The sequence below is a fragment of the Cervus elaphus genome, chromosome 20, assembly GCF_910594005.1.
Source record: "Cervus elaphus chromosome 20, mCerEla1.1, whole genome shotgun sequence".
Lineage (NCBI taxonomy): Eukaryota > Metazoa > Chordata > Mammalia > Artiodactyla > Cervidae > Cervus > Cervus elaphus.
In genome coordinates this window covers 135,993,022-136,006,850 of record NC_057834.1, presented here as the reverse complement: position 1 = coordinate 136,006,850, position 13,829 = coordinate 135,993,022, and positions in this window count along the sequence as shown.

Here is a 13,829-nt window from a genome sequence, read left to right as displayed (position 1 = left end):
AACCTGCCAAATTTAGAATCCTTCACCTGTAATTTGGAGGCAGAAAGAGATGACAGGGAAACAAAGAAGGAGAAGCATTTCTCACGTGCAAAGAGCATTTAGCAGCTGACTCTCCAGTCCCAGCATTGGACCTGAAGACACGTGTGTGCTAAGTCACTTCGGTCATGTCTGACTCTGTGACCTCATGGACTGTAGCCCACCAGGCTCCTCTCTCCATGGGATTCTCTAGGCATGAATACTGGAGTGGGTTGCCTTCTCCTCCTCCAGGGGATCTTCCCAACCCAGGGATTGAACCCGTGTCTCTTATGTCTCCTGCACTGGCAAGCTGGGTCTTTACCACTAGTGCCAGAGGACAGAGAAATTAGGAGACAAGACGGAAGACATTCTACTCCTCAGGCCATGCTTCTGGGAGAAGCCGGGCTCCAACACAGCTCACCCCATTATACCCAAAAAGTAGGTTTCCCACTAAAAGCTGCCAAGTTTCCCTCTGACTTTAATCAATACCAGCTGAGGACTCCGCCTGCTTCCAAACCCAGTAGCCGGTCTCCGAAAGTATTGGTGTAGATCTTAGCCTGGGCATCGGGTTAGAGATGGTCGAGCTGAGTGGTGTCAGATGGAGCTTCGGGTTCATTGTGTGGCTGCTTCTGCAAAGATGCGCAAGCGTGACAAAGCAGAGCCCAGAAATTGGTTTTCAGCAGTCGGGGGCCACCTCTAATACCGTTAAATGAATGCTCGAGAATGTCACAGACACAGGAACGGTATCTGTCCAAAACACTTGCCATTGCTGGTGTGAGTCCACATTTTCGATCTGATTCACTCTCCCATACTGCTGCCCCCAAGGATTCTGCTTCTGACCATCTCCTCGGCTCTTGCCAAGGGGCTAGCTGCCAGGCCTCTCACCGATCCACCCCCCACCATGGCCAGACAGATGCCCCGCACATCCTAGTTTCCAACCGGGTCCCTCAGCTGTCCCAACAGAGCGGATGCCCCGGTGCCTCCCCTGCCTGCACACCTGCTCTTTCGCTTCAGCTCCTGGGGGGTGGGTTTCAGCTCCTGGGGGGCGGGTTTCAGCCCCGCCATCCGTTCAGCCTGGATTGGAGGATGTCACCCCCTCTTGGGTCTCAGGCTCGCCCGCCATCTCCACTTAATCCCCTCTTTGTCTTCCCCTTCTCATTTCTTAACTCATCTGATCCCTTTTTCCCCATCGCCCACCCTCCACCACTGAGGTCCTCTTTGGAGACTTTTCCAGGAAGCCCCTGACCGCTGTCTCACCACCGGGGTCCCAGTGGAGACCAGTCTTCCTGGCATTGTGCCCACGTGCCCACATGCCACCCTAGAGCCTCCCTGGCTTCTAAGCCCACAGAAGGAGGGAGGCTCAGTGTGGCTCCCAGGTTGTCTGCAGTCCCATCCGCCCTTGGTCTCATCCACACCACATCCGGGAAATGCTAACCATACACTTCCTGCCTCAATGCCGCCTCATGGCCCTGCCCCTGTCCACCTTGCCTGCCCCCTGCCTGCACTGCCCTTCTCCCCATCACCTGTCTGACCAGCCGCATCCATGCAAAACACTTTTAGGCTTCTAACCTGTAAAGTCTTCTCTGAACACCACCACCCCCACCTGGCCACTGCCCCGCAACAAGGTCAGTTCATTTACGCCCCCGTCACCACTGGACTGCCTCAAACCCCACAGGTAAGCACTGCTCTATTTAAAATGGAAAACCGACAAGGACCTGCTGGATAGCTCAGGGAACTCTGCTCCATGTTATGTGGCAGCCTGGATGGGAGCGGGGTTTGGAGGAGAAGGGATGGAGGTACATGTATGGCTGAGTCCCCTCACTGTTCACCTGAAACTATCAGTTCAGTCTCTCAGTCATGACCGACTCTCTGCGACCCCATGGACTGCAGCACGCCAGGCCTCCCTGTCCATCACCGACTCCGTAAATTACTCAAATTCATGTCCATTGAGTCGGCGATGCCATCCAACCATCTCCTCCTCTGTCATCCCCTTCTCCCCCCGCCTTCAATCTTTCCCAGCATCAAGGTCTTTTCCAATGAGTCAGCTCTTCGCATCAGGTGGCCAAAGGATTGGAGTTTCAGCTTTAGCATCAGTCCTTTCAATGAATATTCAGGACTGATCTCCTTTAGGATGGACTGGTTGGATCTCCTTGCAGCCCAAGGGACTCTCAAGAGTCTTCTCCAGCACCACAGTTCAAAAACATCAATTCTCAGCTTTCTTTATAGTTCAAGTCTCACATCCATACGTGACTACTGGAAAAACCATAGCTTTTATTGGAATATTGTTGATTGGCTATTTCCCAATACAAAATAAATTTTAAAAAAAAAAGTTTAAAAAGTTAAAAAAAAAACTCCCCCAGACACAAAAGGGGGGAAGGCATGGAGAGAAGTTCTCTGTAAGTCTGAAACCTGGTCTCATGGCCAAGGTCAGACTCTGGTGGAACCGGGGCATCCTGGTGCTGAGGATGAGTGGTGACCTCACAGGGCGGTCCCCCCTCTGCCTCCCCCACCTCCGATCTCAGCGCTGCCCGCATGAGGGCTTGTTTAGTAGTCAGTCACCCCCCAACTCTGCAAACTGCCGGCTGCTTTTTCTCATGCTTGGAAAGAAGCCAGCATCCTCTGCCTAAAAGACCCTGCCTACCCCCAACTTTATCTCACTCCCCTCTCTCCCTCCCACCTCTCAATGTGGACCACTCACATCGGACCCCTTCCATCCCCTGGACACCCCAAACCCCACCTTCATTGCCTGCCCTTGCCCCATCCCTGATACACCTGACCCTTCTAGTCTCCTCTAAACTCTCCCCTCCCCTAGTCATTGTCCTCCTTTGAGATTTCTGGCTTGCTGGCCGCCTCCCCCACCCACTGGCCCATCAGCCCCGTGACAGCAGGACCACACAGGCCTCATCCAATAGATCAAGGGCCCAGAGGCTCATTAACACTTACTGAAGGGGTGAAGGAATGATGCTGGCCACAGTTAAGCATTGTGGAAAGACTGGCTCTGGGGCCAGCTCGATGAGGGTATGAAACAAAACTTCCAAAACTTATCTACAGCAGAGCCGCCTTCCCCGGGAAGAAGCCCCAGATAAAAGACACCACGTCACAAGGCTGCAGGGATTAAGTCAGATAAGGGGTTTGAGGAGCCAAGCCCAGTGTCTGGCACAGAGTAAGACGCTCGTTATCCCCTCATTTTTGTAAGATATAGTTAAGCCAAGAGTATATGTGTTTCAATCCTTTCCAGAACCGACTCTTGCTGTCCTTTCTCCAAACTCCAAAAAGGCCTCCTGCCTCAGCTCAACCCTGAGTCATCCAAAGCAGCTCATTACAAAAAAAAAAAAAAAATGCTCACTTTATACCTTTCTCAGGCATCTGGAGTTCCAAAAAGATTCTAATGATTTGTTTGGAAGCAAATGTTTCTTTTTCTGCAGGTAGAAAATACAAGATGAATTTGCAAGCGCTACTTGGAAGGAAGACGGTGAATTCTACATCTTTTGCCAGTGGAAACTGGAGCCAAAGAAAGACTCCAAAGAGAAGAGGGATCTGAATAGGAAACAGAAAGAAAGAAAGTAAGACAATGGCGATCAGCCCTTAGTCCTGTCTTTACTTTGAAACCTCCTCCTCGTCAATTTCTGAAAGGAAGGAACTCCCTTTCTTGGTAATGATTAGAAAACTTACCAGAAAAGTTTAGGAAGTGGTGGCAAAGCGTCATTTATGGCAGTAAAGACAAATGTCTGTCAAGGACGACAACGTGCCAAAAGGGAAAGAGAGACAGGTGCCCCGAAACAACGGTGGCCGTGGGAGGGTTGAACAGGGACCCCGGGCCTGGCACAGCTGGGCCCAGGAGTAAAGGAGTGTTGCACAGCTATTTGCCCGGAAAGGGGACACATGAAAGTGGTGAGGAGGTGGCCCCCCAGAGAAGCGTCTTGAATGGGGTGTGGACAGCACTTGATGGATGGCTGGGGAGCCGGGGGCATTGTGCACAGCAATAAAGAGACATCTGGTAAACTCACTCTCTGGCAGGGAGGGGCCCGTGGTGCACAAAGGCTCCAGCCCACCCGAGGTCCCTGTGGACGGGGGCATGTCACCCGGATGGTGTTCCCTGATCAGAGACAGACAGACAACAGCAACAGAAGTAACCTTGGGGGCCTTGCTCCCAACCCTGCAGGCTGAGCTGAGGATGGGGGGCTCAGGGCCCAAAGCTCCAGCCCCTGGGCGTGTGGGCAGAGACCCTTGCACACACCACAGAGCTGACTTCTGAACTCAGAGGTTCAAAGCGACAATCACTCCGCTTGCCCTCCCTGGGTCTGGAAGATTCCCCTGGAGGAGGCCCTGGCAAACCACTCCAGTCTTCTTGCCTAGAGAACCGCAAGGAGCCTGGCAGGCTACTGTGCATAGGGTCACAGAGTCGGACATGACTGAACCAACATGGCACGCATGTGCATTTACGGTGATTTATTATGGCAGCCCCAGGGAGCGAATGCACTCAGCTTCTTCAAGGCCAGCCAGACTCAGAAAGGTGGAGACCACCGGAAGTTGGTGCAAGGGACAGCCCAGCCCCCCGCCCCCCAACAGCCCTGTCCTCCTTCCAGCAGCCACCTGTGGGGATCCACGGACGATGAAGAAATCACAGGTCAGAGCAATGCATTTTTTTCCTCCAGGTCACCCTGGAAAAGTCGAGAGCAAGTTTACCAAGACTGCACTGAGCTCTCCGCCTTGCCCCTACCTCCTCCGCTGCGGCTCCAGAGCTTTCCCTGGGGTCACCTGGGGGCCCTGCAGGCTGACTTTGCTGCCCCATGCCCCTGCCCCATGCCTCCCCGGCTTCTCCGAGATGATGATTATTGCGGGAAACCAACCATCCCCTTCACACAGCGTGGGGCTGCGAGATGCTGGAAGCCTGGCCGTGAGGGTAGCCTCAGAACGTACGCAAAGAAAGGGCTCCATTTCCAGGAAAAGTCTAGAATGCTCTGGAAGGAATCAAGCCAAACAGGCTCGTTTCTCACCTGAGTCCGCAGGACGAGGACTAAGGATGGCGATGCCTGTCGTGAGGGGCCGGGGTGAGTGTGCTGGGCTGAACAGGGCAGGTTCATGTGTATCGGGAACCTCAGACACGTGATCTTATTTGGAAACAGGGTCTCTGCAGCTGTAGTTAGTTACACTGAGATGAGGTCCTCGGGGATCACGGTGGGCCCCATTCCAACAGGACTGGTGTTCTCATCACAGGGGACAGACACACGGGGGAGGCCACGTGACCAGAGACAGGGACCACAGCCACGCAGCCGCGGGAGAGGACGCGGCCAGGAGGGGCCCTGCCCTGCAGCCTCTGCAGGGCCTGTGCTGTCACCCTGATTTCACGGCTTCTGGCCAGAACGGCAGGAGAAGAAACGTCTGTTGTCTTTAGGCCCCTACTCCTCTGTCACAGAGGCCGCAGGAAGCCAGCACCGTGGGCAACCTCGCCCCAGGCTGTGTGGTCCCGTGGGCTTGCCAGGTGGGTTCCTGCCTGCCCACCCCGTCTTCCTCACTCCCTGGCCCTGTGGCCGCCATGAGGTCACCTGCCCTGCCTCCATTCTCCCATCTGTGAAATGAATGGGGGCGATGAGCTGTATAAATTGAAATGTGGTGTTGGAGAAGACTCTTGAGAGTCCCTTGGACTGCAAGGCGATCCAACCAGTCCATCTAAAAGAGATCAGTCCTGGGTGTTCATTGGAAGGACTGATGCTGAAGCGGAAACTCCAATCCTTTGGCCAACTGATGAGAAGAACCGACTCACTGGAAAAGACCCTGATGCTGGGAAAGATCGAAGGTGGGAGGAGAAGGGGACGACAGAGGATGAGATGGTTGGATGGCATCACCGACTCAATGGACATGAGTTTGAGTAAATTCCGGGAGTTGGTGATGGACAGGGAGGCCTGGCGTGCTGTGGTCCATGGGGTTGCAAAGAGCTGGACACGACTGAGCGACTGGACTGAACTGATGAGCGGTAAAGGAGGTGGCCGTCCGTAAGGCCTCAGGGACAGCACAGCCACCCGCATCGCCTGCCCTCCTCCTGTGATCTGGGCCCCCGCCCCTCCCCGAGGAGTCCCCAGGGAAATCCAGGACGCAGGAGCCACTGCTCAAGTCTTGCTGTCCCTCCACTCGTCCCCTCCTGACTCTGGGCTCCTGTTGGGGGGAGGAGGGCTGACTTCCTCTCAGAACTTTCACACCCCACCCCCAGAGTGTCTGCCCACTGCCCCAGCTGCCCCGCAAGGTCAGGATCAGCAGGGCCAGCCTGTATGGATCAAGCTCTCTCCCTAAGTACGTTTCTCCAGGTAGTGACTCCTCTCAGCCCCTCGCCCAGGCCCCTCCACTGGGTCCAGAAGTTGGGAGCTCAAAACTCGCCTGCCTCCTCTGCTTAAGACCCACCTCCCAACCTGCCCAGGACCCTGGTGCTCCCAGGATGCTGGAAGCCCAGTGCTAAAACCACATCATCTTGGCAGACCAGGACAAGCTCTTCACACTCACCTCCAGTCCTGCCGGGACCCCGAGTCTGGCAGAAAGTCTGTCCCGAATCCCGGAGTCTTGAGTGAGCCCATTGACCTGAGTGGCACCCCTGTGCATGTCACTCAAACCCGCCCAGGGGTCACCCTCCCCGCCTCCCCAGGTACCCACAGCCCAGACAGCACAGGCTGTGTCAGGAGGCGAGAAAGTCAGCACACGTTTCCTCAGCCTTGGTCTGGAGACCTTTGTCTTCTGGGTCCCGCCTGATCAGCATCTTCGCACTGACGGGTTGGTCCCTGGAAACCCAGTAGCTGCCGGTCAGCCCAGGGAGGGCCCCGGGCACAGCTGCTGGTCTGACGCCTGGGCCCCCCGACATCGCTGAAGTGCAGGCTCTTCACCCCCCAGGCCCAGCACTGACCACCCATACTGTGTGATCCTGCCGGCCCCCAGGGCGGAGAGACACACTGTTGGGAGAGCGGGGTTGGGGGAGTGGGGTGGTGCAGACAGACAGGCAGGAAGGAGGACCTGAAAGCCACACTGGAGGGAGCAGGGGTCGGGCAAGTCTGAATCACCCCTCCCCTCTGACCCCAGCATCACAAGCTGGTCCCCAGAGCAGGTCACCCCAATCCCCACCATGCACCCTGCTTCCACACCCCCCAGAGAGCACGACTACACCCTGAGCCTCACTTTCAACTCCCAGCTACCACCGCCCCCCAGGTTAGCTCCCTCCCAGCCTGGCAGGCGGTGACTCTGCAGAGACAGGCTTCTGATCACGCTTCTGGGAAACAGAGGAATGAGAGAAACTAACTTACTGGCCCTGCCCATGATGTCTCTCCCATGTTGATGCATTAGTTATATGGTTCCTTTTCCATGGCACTGGGATGAATTTGAGGGAGAAAAAACCATCAGAGAGCCTGGGGGGCCAGGGTATGGGGGGGCCATACTCCTCACACGTGAAGGTCGTTGGCTCTACTACTGCACCCATTTTACGGATGGGAAAACTGAGGCTCAAAGGCAAATCATTTTACCAAGATCACACGGCGAGGGCAGTTCTGCACCTTGGTCTCAGCAAACATCTATCAAGGCCAGACATGAGCCAGCACAGCTTGGGTGTGGGGAGACAGCAACCAGCAAATGCCAGGAGCTCCTGCCCTTGGAAGAGTCCCAGTGAGGGGACAGGCCCTGAATGAACACACAGGCACTCATCAGTCCTCAGTAAAGAAGTCCAAAGCCGGTCTTCAATGCCTGTCTGTTACACAGATGGTCACAAAGTTTCTTAAGCAAAAGAAATCATTTACCTGACTCCCCAGAATCTTACATGGAATTGCCGCAAGTGATCCTGACCCAAAGCGCTTTCTCTGGAAGGGATGGGACTGGGGAGGGTCCTCAGTGCCCCTCCTGCAGGTCAGGTCAGCCCCCCTCCAGCCCCTAAGGTCTGGGAAACATCAGGGTCTGTGGGTCCCAGAGAGAACCTCAGAGCAATGGCTGGGATCGTGTTCCCTCCACGAGCCCCGCGGCCCTGACTTCAGCTGGGAGCCATGCCCCACAGACAGGAGGAGCCAGGGGCTGCCCCCTCCCCCTCCCCTTCCTGCCCACTCTGGGTGCTTCCACAGTGAGAGGGAGACGCTGAGAGCCTGGCACCCCCGTAGAGATGGGGCCCCTCCAGGGTGCCTTCCTGGAGACCGATGGCAGTGACAAATGGCCCTTTTGTCTAAAAGGCTCAGATATCCATAACGGTAGCACCCAGGCCATGGCACATTAGTGGGTCCTGAGAAAACGGGGCCCTGGGCCACCTCCCCAGGCCTTTATTCACATGTCCACGCTCTTTCTGAGGTGGAGACAGATCCAGCCAAGGAGTCAGCGAGGGAGATGGTTGGTTGGTTTCTGGGCAAGGAAGGCAGTTTCCCTCGGGACTTCAGAGAACCCTTTGACTGTGTTTAAGCTGGAGGCTGACTTGCAGAGGGATGCTGAAACGAGGGTGCCAGCTCAGGGGAAAGCACCCTGAGCTCACCTCCCTCTGCCCTCAGCTGCCAGGAAGAAGTCCCTCCCTACCCACACCCCCGACCCCCAGCTTCAGCTCATTCCTGGGTCCCCTGAAACCTCTAAACCTTTTTGCTGGCTTCTCTGTCTCCCTACCTCTCTTCTTCCTCCGACTTTTATTATTCCTGCCAGCTCCTTTCCTAGGCTGCATCCAGTGCTCGCTCCAGAACAGCTGATGGATTGGATTAAAAAGCTGGAAATTATTAAATGGAAATCAAGGTCAGGAAGCCTGGTACCGTCTGTGATCAGTTTCCCGATATTAACAAATGGGCAGGATAAGGCGGGCGGGGCCTGGGCTAGGAGGTGATGAAGAGGCGTCCAGTCCTGCCACCAGCAGAGTGGACGCTTGTGCCCGGGGGCCCCGGCGGCCTTCCCGGCCCAGTCTCCCACCTGGTGAAGACAAGCATCACCTCCTCCCTGACACCTACCCCGCTTAGGTGGCACCTTAGGTCACCTCGGCGTTCATTTGCATGTGCACTATGCCCTCAGCTTGGCATCCAGCACCTCCTGCTCCTGACCCAAACTGGGGCCTCAGCAGGGCTCCTACCTGCCCCACGCATCTTTCCCAGGTGGATGCCTCCTCACTCTCCATTCCCATCCTCCCGAGGGACCAGGGGCCATGGCTGCCCTGGCTTTGCCCCTCAGTAGCTTAATCAGTGTCTGAGGCCGAGTCACTGAAGGTCGCAGTGATGTCCTGAGACGACAGCCCCCACCATGCTTCATGTCCCAGTCCTGAAGTCGGCATCCATAAGTAAACCACACGCCCCACTCACACCTTAAATACAGTCTCCCAAGTAGCCCCCCAACTGTTTCTAAGAAGAAAACTGTCCAGAAGAGCGTTAGGACAAAGCAGAGAGCCCAACCCAAGTTTGCGTTTCCATTTGGCATCGCTGCCACCAGTGGGAAAGGCTCAGTTGCAGAAACTGGGCACCCACCAGGCCCCCGCCCCCTCTCTGGTCTGCCCTCTCTTCCCCAAATGTTCCCCGGGAAGATTTCTAAGTCCTCAACATCCCATTTGAACTCCAGAAACCGCCCCCAAACCCGCACAGAGCAGCCTGACAGCAGGCTGCGGGGCAAAATGTGGATCCTGAAGGACGGAGAACAAAGCCGTGCTCAGACGCCGGAAGGTCCTACCAGCCCGGGAGCCCCTAGCTGGGTTTACCTGTCTAGGCTTCTCAGGTCCCTCCACAGGTAAGATGCAAATCAAGTAACTCTGAGTGGAAGGTCACCCCCACTTCAGGTACAAAACTCCTCCACACCATCCTAGGGAAGTGGCTGAATGCCTCCTCTTGAATGCCTCTGTTGACTGGAGCCTCATCACCACTAATTCACAGTACACGCTAATGACCTGGGGAATCTCTGCACTGAGCCAGTCTCCGGCTCCTCGCCCTGGACCCCCATCTGGAAGCATGTGAAGGGGTCTAAGCCACGTCACTGGAGCCTTCAAACAGGTACCACCTCGGAAGGTGCTTATTCCCTGACCAATACTGCCCGTTGGCTTGGACACACTTGGCCAGCCCCAACCCCTCTTAAAGTCCAGCCTGGAGCCAGAGCCATCAGCAAGCATACTCTGACTGGGGCACAGCTTGGGGGACACCCCCACCCCCACCTGGATATGATGGGCCACTTCTGTCTCAGAGCTTGGGGGCGTCAGGGCAGCCCACCACTGTCCTGACTGTACAGTCACAGCCACTGACTCCCCCACGTCATTTTCAGATGTCCTGTTGTGAAACCAGCCTTTCCCATCCACTGTCCTTCATCAGTCGGGCTCTTCTGTGTCTTAGTGCACGTCTTTAAAATAACGTCTGTTGTTGAAGGGATAGTTAGGGACTTTGGCATGGTCATGTACACACGGTTATATTTAAAATGGATAACCAACAAGGACCTACTGTATAGCACATGGAACTCTGTTCAATGTTATGTGACAGTCTGGATGGGAGGGGAGTTTGGGGGAGAATGGATACATGTATGTGCATGGCTGAGCCCCTTTGGTGCTCACCTGAAACTCTCAAAACAATGTTAATTGGCTATACCTCAATACAAAATAAAAAGTTTAAAGTGTGAAAACATTAAGTGATGTGAAAAATTAAAATAATAATAATAAGATAACCCCTATGGGCTTCGCTGGTGGCTCAGACGGTAAAGAATCTGCCTGCAATGCAGGAGACCCGGGTTTAACCCCTAGGTTGGGAAGATTCCCTGGAGAAGGTAACGGCAACCCACGCCAATATTCTTGCCTGGAGAATTCTACAGACAGAGGAGCCTGAAGGGCTATGGTCCACGGGGTCGCAAAGAGTCAGACGTGATGGAGACTCGCACTTTCACTTTCACTGTCTATCAAGGTATTTCAGTATCTTATGAGAAAGAAACATATGAGACAGCACAATCCAGGCAAAACGGGGAAATTGCGAGTATACAAAAGACAGACAGAGTTAATGCCTCCAGGTCTTTGAAATAAGATGGCAAACTTTCACACAGGGCTTCCTGGAAGAGAGTGCAAGAAGGGGAATACGACAGGCTTCCACCGACAGGTAAAAGGAAGCAAGCTCGCCTCGGGCCAAGACCAACGTTTTCCTGGCAGGAATTCAAAACAGAACGTGTCCCATATTTTCTTAGGTGAGTTCTGTGATGAAACACAATGGGGAAGATTAGCACCCTCGGGGTTCTTCAGGCCGGCGTTTCTCATCCTCGGCCTTGGAGAGGACAAGCCGTCCTCTAGCGCCAGCACGGGGAGGCGGAGGCAGCCCGTTAGGACCACATTTCAGCACCTTCAGCTCAGTTCACTGCAAAATTCGGCCCCCGGGGTCGTTTTGGATCCAGGGTTGTTTCCAGCAAGCAGCCTCCTGCCGTTTGGAATTTTAATCAACAGCCTGTCCAAATGTGCATCCGTGTCCCTGATCACAGGTTGAGCAGAAGGGAAGAGGGTGGAGTCACAGGCCCTGCACCGGGGGGCTTTGGCCAGAGGAGGCTGGCTTTGCATCCTGGCCAGAATGGTCAGACCGACCAGCTACCAGGGAGGAGAAGGGCCCTCAAAGGGCCAGGAGCCCAGGTCCAGGCCCGGGGAGTCGGAGAGGGGCAGAGGCAGAGCACAGCTATGTGTGCATCCCGGGGGCCTGCAGAGCAGCTCTCAGCCCCCAGAAGCTGAACAGCATCTTAGAAGATTGAAACTCGCCCTTTCTTCCAAGCTCTCACTCAGCCTCAACTCTGGTGTCTTCCTTTTCAGTTTATTTTTCCCTCCTGTTTTTCTGAATATTATTTTCTACCTGCCATTGTTGTTTTCATCCTTAGTTTAAAGATGAGGTCAGCAGGAAGCGGGGGCCTGCACTTTCAGCTCCTCCTTCCAGGAGCCCCTGGACCACTCTGCTTTCCCCCACCCCCAATTCCAGGCCTCCCACCTCCCAGGACTCCTCTCGAAGCTCCTTCAGTGGTGAATTCCTATGGGATGACATCCCTTCCAGGCCAGTGAGGACCTCGCCTGATGGTAGCTCTGGGTCCTGCTGGGGCAGGACCCCTGACCTTGAGCCCCCAGGTCCCCGAGAAGGAACCGAGTTAAACCTGGTCCTGCCTGTGAGCTCCGGGGCCCAGGCACACCCTGTGGGCCAGCTGACTGCCTGCAGCTCCTTTGACCAGGACCTGTCCGGTCACCTGACGCATCTGCCCACCTCGTCCACGTGTTGTGAGCACCCACTAGGGGCTGAATATCAGAATCTCCTGAGGCTGCCTGGCTCAGTGGAAGGAGCAGGAGCGGGGCTGTGGGTTCACACAGCAGATGCCCATCCTGCCCACCCCACGTGCTGTGGGCAACAGCATCCCCGTCTGCCCGGGGTGCCATAACTAAGCATCGCAACCCAGGCGGCTTAAGCAACAGAAACTCATTTTCGCACAGTCCTGGGCCACGGAAGTCCAAGATCAAAGCTCCGCAGGGTTTCATCCTTTTGGGGCCTCCCTCCTCACATCAATAGATGGCCCCTCCCTCATTAATAGATGGCCCCCTCTCTTATTAATAGATGGCCCCTCCCTCATTAATAGATGGTCCCCTCCCTCATTAATAGATGGCCACCTTCGCCCTCACACCATCTTCCTGTTCCATGTCTGTGTTCTAGTCTCCTCTTCTTATTAGACATCAGTCCAACTGGATTGGGCTTCCCTGGTGGCTCAGAGGGTAAAGCATCTGCCTGCAATGCGGGAGACCTGGGTTCGATCCCCAGGTCAGGAAGATCCCCTGGAGAAGGCAATGGCAACCCACTCCAGTATTCTTGCCTGGAGAATCCCATGGACAGAGGAGCCTGGTGCGCTACAGTCCACGGGGTCAGAAAGAGTTACACACGGAGTAACTTCACTTCCGGCTGGATTAGGATCCACCATTAAGACCTTAGTGTGACTTAATTACCTCTTTAAAGATTCTCTCCACACACAGTCTGAGGCAGCCTCTGGGGTTAAGACTTCAGCATGCAAGTTATGGGGTCCATGGTTCAGCCCAGAATGTACCCCCTAACTGAGCACCTCCAAGGTCACCCTTTCCTTCCATCTGCTCTGCTCAGCAGTGGTCCTCACAGCATTGCCCTGCAGTGAGAACAAACCCCCCATCCCTGCTTCCAACCCCCGCCTCCCAGCCCAGCCCTCATCTCTCTAATCCACCTGCCAAGCTGCCCCCAGTCACCAGGCTGCTTTTTCACTTAACCATCATTGCAGGAGAAAAAGACTAAGTGTCTTTTCACCTGCTGACCCAGCTGCTTCCCCCTCCCACCCCCCTACCCTGCCCACCAGGCACCCTGAATTGATACAAACTCTCAGGCACAGGTCAGAGCAGCTCTTTCCCTCTCCCTGGACCCAATGCTCCTCTCGTCGCTTACTCCTTTACCTGGAAAACCAGACGACGACCCCTCCAGCGGGGCATCCTGCCCTCACCCCCAGGTGAGGGTCACTCCATCCTCTGTGCGCCCAAGGGCTTCATACAGGCCTGTCCCTGCACAAGCTCAGGGGATGCTGTCGGCCCCTCTATCGCCCACTGACTCCAGCCAGCAGAGGACAAAGCCTTTCCATCCCCACATTTTTATTTATTTTTTAGATTTACTTATGTAACTTCTGGTTGTGCTAGGTCTTCGTGGCTGCACGGGCTTTGGTTGTGGTGCGCAGGCTTCTTGTGGCCGTGGCTTCTCTGGTCGTGGCGTGCAGGCTTTAGGCCTGTGGGCTTCAGCAGTTGCAGCCCGCAGGCTCAGTAGTTCTGGCCCGTGGGTTTCGTTGCCCGGCAGCACGTGGGATCCTCCCGGACCAGGGGGTGAACTGGTGTCTCTTGCACTGCA